The following is a 6,000-nucleotide window of genomic DNA, read 5'->3' on the forward strand; positions in this document are numbered from 1 at the left end:
AGCAGATGTCTGTGAGTTCGAGGCCAGCCTGGTCTACAGAGTGAATTCCAGGACAGCCAAGGCTACATAGAAAAACCCTGTTTAGAAAAAAACAAAATTAGGGCTGGAGAGATGGCTCAGAGGTTAAGAGCACTAGCTGTTCTTCCAAAGGTCCTGAGTTCAAGTCTCAGCAACCACATGGTGGCTCACAACCATCTATAATGTGATCTGATGCCCTCTTCTGGCCTGCAGGGGTACAAGCAAATAGAGCATTATACACATAATAAGTAAGTAAGTCTTTAATTAAAAAAAAGAAAGAAGCCGGGCGTGGTGGCGCACGCCTTTAATCCCAGCACTCGGGAGGCAGAGGCAGGCGGATCGCTGTGAATTCGAGGCCAGCCTGGTCTACAAAGTGAGTTCAGGATGGCCAAGGCTACACAGAGAAACCCTGTCTTGAAAAAAAACCAAAAAAAAAAAAAAAAACCAAAAAACAAAAAAAAGAAAGAAAGGAAAACAATAATAATAACACAGAACAAAAGAGATTTGGAGAGAACACCCACTTTTGTCGCCAAGGCCAGTGACACGGGCTACCCTGACATCCCTCTCTACTTGCAGAATACAACACTAATTGAGATGTTTCTATAACCAGATATAGAGGAAAGCCTGGGCAGAAAGAGAGTTGCTGTTGTGTGAGCTAGCGCAGGAACCGGGACTCACACCTTGCAAGTAATACAGGGCAGTTCTCGCCATGATTTTCCTGCAACCTCTGAAATTCAGCCTTGTACCAGGAATGCCTCCACTGAGAGGCTTCCCCAAAGGGGTGTTTGATCCATCCCAGCTCTACAAACAAGGCTGATGAGGTTCAGAGGGATCAAACAAGTGGGTGGAGATAACACAGCTAGGCACAGAGTCCTTCTCTTCCACTTTGGCCCTTGCTTCTCCCCGCCCCCTTGTGATTGACAGGATAAACCTCACCTCCCACAAACAGCCTGTGGGCTGCTCCTAGGCCACAGCTGCTGGGCTGCAGCCAAGACTAGTGTCTCCAGGTCCCCAGCGCCTCTTGGTCCACAGCAGGAGACCCATCTCCCTGCAGATGCCAAACCCCAGAGCCCTGAGCTCTCAAGCGAACTCACAGGAGAGGAAAGAGAGGCTGTAAACACCAAGTATAACCACTTGAGGAGCCGTGGCAGACAGTTCTGCAGACAGCCAGTTACGTAACAGCAGCTGAGGTTTTGAAAAAGCCAAGAGGCTCAGCGCAAGGTGGCCTCTTCCCTAAACACTCTCTCCTTCATTCACTCCCTGGTCCCACACTTCTCCTACCCCAGGGACCCGCCCAGTCCTCAGGCATGCAAGGCCAGCACCCTGGACAGGAGACAGGTGGCCACATGGTTGAGGAAGCTGTAAGACGGAAATGAGTTAGAGAAGTCATGAGTAAAGGGGGGTGCGTTTTAGAGTGGAAGGGGGGGGGGCTTAAGCAAGAGGAGCTGAACTGGGGACAATATAGTGAGTCTTAAGAGAGAGGGGGTGGGGAAAGCGAGGGAAGAGGCAGAGTGTGCAAAGACCCTGGGGTAGGGCTGTGCCAATGTTAAAGAGGTCCAGTGAACTACAAAGCCAAGACAGAGGCTCTGCAGACACTGGGCAGAAGAGAACTGCTCCCAGAATCGAAGATCCACTGTGACTAACAGGGTTGCAGGGGGAGAGAGGGATACCTGGGGACACTCACTGGTACCCACACGCGCCCCCCCCCTCAGGACTCTAGCAGGATGGAATGTGGCCTTCTAGGCCCAGGTGAAAACCAGGACAGCCACCGCTCCAGTGACCCCTGAAAAAACCCTGGGCTCTCCTGGGTGCCCCAGCTTACATCTGGAATTCCAGTGCTTTGAGAGGCTGGGATAGCTGGAGGTTTGAGATACTGAGACACTAGCTCCAAAAGTGTCAAGGCCTCAGAGCCAAAGGACAGCGCCTACTGATGGCTTGGAGGACGGAGGGGACAATGGGACTGAAGAGCCTCCGGGTCAAGATGCAGCCCAATGGATAGTCAGTGAGAAATGGCACCCACTTCTCCAACCATGAAAGCCTCCAAGCAGAAGAGGCCCCTATACCCTTCGCACCAACTGTCCCCTCTGCCTAAAGTACCCTTCCTTCAGATCACACGTGACTGGCACCTTCCCACCTAGCAGTGTCTCTATCTCCTGTATCCCTTCTCCTATGTGGTATGACTCATGGATAAATGGCTTGTTGGCTTCATGTGTAAATTACACATCACAGGAACTGTCCTGCCGGCTATTTCCTGGTCCTAGAGGGGCCCTGGCCTGGGAAGATGCTCAACAAAACAGGATGGTTGGAAAATTCCTCTCATCGGCTGCTGAGTGTTCTGATTCTTTCCACAGTGAAAGGGGGGAGGGGATAAAGGAGAGTGGAATTAATTCATAGAAAAATTAAAATCTTAAGACAAAGTGGGGCGTGCATTTGCATGAAGACTAGCTTCCGATTTTTAATGTCGCCCACCTCCAGAGTGAAGGTGGCAGCCACCCAGGCAGGGCCGGAAGTGGCTCAGCCAGCAGTGTGCATGTCACAAAGGAGTCAGATCCCCCCCCACCCCCCACCCCCAGGCATCCTCAGCCAGCCCAAAGCAGTCATCTATGCACAGTTAAGTTCAGCCTTGCACACCTTTCCAGATCCCTCCTCCTTCATCCAGGGTAGGAAAGCTAAATGCTGGTCTCCCCAGACTCCCCCGCAGATCTATTTCAGAGAGCAGAGACTATCTGGAGGACCCCCGCCGCTCCCAAGAGTGCAGATGCCTGGCTCTGTCACCTCTTGTTTTAAACATGGCTCCCATGACTAGAACCACGGTAGCTGTCTTGCAATCCCGGGAAGACCAGGTGGCTCAGGCAGATAGCTATCCAGTCCTACCTTGCACAGACCCTGAATCCTGTCCCCAGCGGTGCATAAAACTAAGTGTGGAAGCAGGGGTATCGGAAGTTCACGGCTATATAGAGGTCACCCTGAGCTGCCTGATACCCTCATCTCAAAAACAGCTAACCACGGCCTGACCCCTTCAATGCTTCTGCATCCAGGCAGCCAAAATTCATGATAGTTTCTTCTGACTAGCGGGAGGGGATATGACAGGACGTCACCCTAGCAGGGATCTGAGATTTGACTGTACTGGTTAGTCCACCCCAGTCTGTAGGATGAGAGCCAAGCCCAGAACCCTTGTGTGGCTCCACCTCGGAGAAGGCTGGCTAAAAATAAACCTGGGGTCTTAAGATGGAACATCTGACATGACACTGTCCCTTTGACAGAGTGGCTGGCAAAGCCACCATGAACAGCAGCCATCCATCACAGACCTCCGCCTTCCATGTGGGGAGCTGGGACACCAGAATGGAAGGGGACAGGCGATTTAGACAAGATGCAAGTAGCTGCCTAGCCAGAAAGCCCAACCCATAACTCCCATGCCATGGCACCCCAGCACCTCACCAGTCCCCAGATTAGTGCCATGAAATCAGCCAGGCAGAGGTACCGACCCCCAAATTCAATTTGCAAGGTCAACCACGCAGGAAAGCAGATCTAATAGAACTGTCACACCCTGAGTGCCTGCTGAGTCAGAACAGGAAAGCAATGAATTAAGGGATTCAGACTTTGTAAGAACCTGGGTTCTCACAGAGGTGAGAGTAGTACAGCTGGGTTATTTGGCTCAGCAATTAAGGACATTTGCTGCTCTCCCCATACTCACACTGTGCTGAACTCTGGTACCAAAGGAACTGATACACTCTTCTGGCCTTCGTGGGCACTGCATCCATGTGATGCAGACACATATATGCAGTAAAACATTCGTACACATGAAATAAAAATAAATCTCTTAAACCAGGCATGGTGGTGCATGCCTTTAATCCTAGCACTCGAGAGGCAGAGGCAGGCAGATCTTTGTGAGTTTGAGGCCTGCCTGGTCTACAAAGTGAGTACAGGACAACTAGGGAGAGAAACCCTGTCTTGAAAAAAAATTAAAGTCTTTTTAAAATGGGCTGGCATATAACTCACTGATATAGCACTGACCTAGCACATGAGGCCTCAAGTTCCATCCCCTAGACCATCAAAATAAATAAATTAGGCTGGGCGGTGGTGGCACACGCCTTTAATCCCGGCACTTGGGAGGCAGAGGCAGGTGGATTGCTCTGAGGCCAGCCTGGTCTACAAAGTGAGTCCAGGACAGTCAAGGCTACACAGAGAAACCCTGTCTCAAAAAACAAAAATATTAATTAATGAATTAAACAGAAAAGGGGAACAAAAAGAAAGAGCCACAGATACATCCTTGTGGTAGAAACATAAAACTGTGTATCTCCCTAGAACTCCCACAGGGAGACTGATTCAGAGTACCCCGATGCCTAAGCTCCTCTGGGAACCTGTGCAGACGGGTGACAACAGGAGGGGCTGGGCAACCGATGCTTACTAGAGATGACAAAGGGGAGAGAACAATTAGCCAGAGGAATGGCCAGGGTCTAAAATGCAACAAACGGGCGAGGGGGCCCATCAAGGCTTTAAACTCATAGGACACTGCAAAAGGTCCCCTCGGTGCTCAGGTCCCCAAGCTCCCCGGTAGCACAGCCAGTTCCAGGAAAGCCAGGCCCAAGCCAGATGATACTAGTGGGCAGCATGTAAGACAGGAACTGTCTTGTTCCTGTATCATGGAGATCCGGGCTGCCACTCTGGGAAGGGGGGGGGGGCTGTGGGGGTTGGGGTGGAGGGGGGGTTGGGGGAGAGGGAGGGGGCAGGGGGTTGAACTGGCGTCTGTGGCTAGCTGGAGAAATCTAGGGAGACTCTGGTGCTACAGCTGCGCTGTCATCCCGACACCTGGCCCCAGGTGACTGGGAGGCTCAGGATGCAAGGAAGCCTGAGACACTGACCTAACAGAAACAAGGACAATGCTAAACACCAGGAACCCAGAAAATACCACTATACAACTTGTGCTGGGCCGCACAACAGGATGGCGCAGCAGTGAGCTAACGCTGGCATAGCTGACCACACAAGATCTAATCGCCTCAGAGGAACACAAGCACACTGCGCATGTACAAGTGTGCATGGCACAAATTTATTCCATAAAATTCTTCATAGCACTTTTCCCTTATAGACTTAAAATCCAGTATATTTTCAAAAGGTTTTATGTTGTGCTCAGTTTAAAAAAAGAAAAATACAAAACACGATCACCAGGATTTGTGATATACTCCACGTGGTAGACGCAAAGCACCGCCGAGTCCTGGCGACCAAAGCCTGAGACTCCACTTACAAACGCAGAGAGGACAGTCAGAACAGAAAGAGCCCGGGCCTTTCCCCCTGAGGCCAGGCAGCTGCATCCTGGAAGCACTCCAGGATCTCACTGCCTGGCACACACCTAAGTGGTGGCACAGGGAAGACACCCAGGGATTCAAGTGCCCCCAGGACCCAGGTCCTCAATTAACATTAAAACGTCTGCTCTACTCACACACTGCTGTCAAAACCCAGAGACAATCCGGGCACTCGCCAGCAGAAGGGGCTTGCCATAGCAGAGAGCTCTTGGCTGGCTAAAGTGTAACTCACAATTCCCTTGAATGGTGTTCTGGCTGTGTCAGACAGTACAAGCCATCAGGCCAGGGGTCCCAGCAGCCAGCTGTGAGGTGACAGGCATGCAGGGCCAGATGCCCTGTCTTTAGACAGCTCTTGAAAGAACAGTACGGCTGAGGGAGCAAGGCCAGCAAAGGACAGGAAGTGTATGTCAGACTTCACCTTCATAGAGCAACATGGAACAGTGACCACGTTGCTTCTCCAGTGTGATGTCACCAAATGTCACCAGCCCCGCACCTGCTGACCTACAGCAGCAGGACTCAAGCAGCCAAGCCTCAATGTGTCCTTTTGGTCTCTGAAAGGCCAGGGCACAGCCTGGAGCACGGGAGACATGGTCCCCACCAATGACTCCAAAACAGGAATGCTGTTTCTGAGACCACAGGGTGCACAGTGGCCAGGGCCGTCTGGAGCAATGGCTAAAGTGCC

Source organism: Acomys russatus, chromosome 19, assembly GCF_903995435.1.
Source record: "Acomys russatus chromosome 19, mAcoRus1.1, whole genome shotgun sequence".
Lineage (NCBI taxonomy): Eukaryota > Metazoa > Chordata > Mammalia > Rodentia > Muridae > Acomys > Acomys russatus.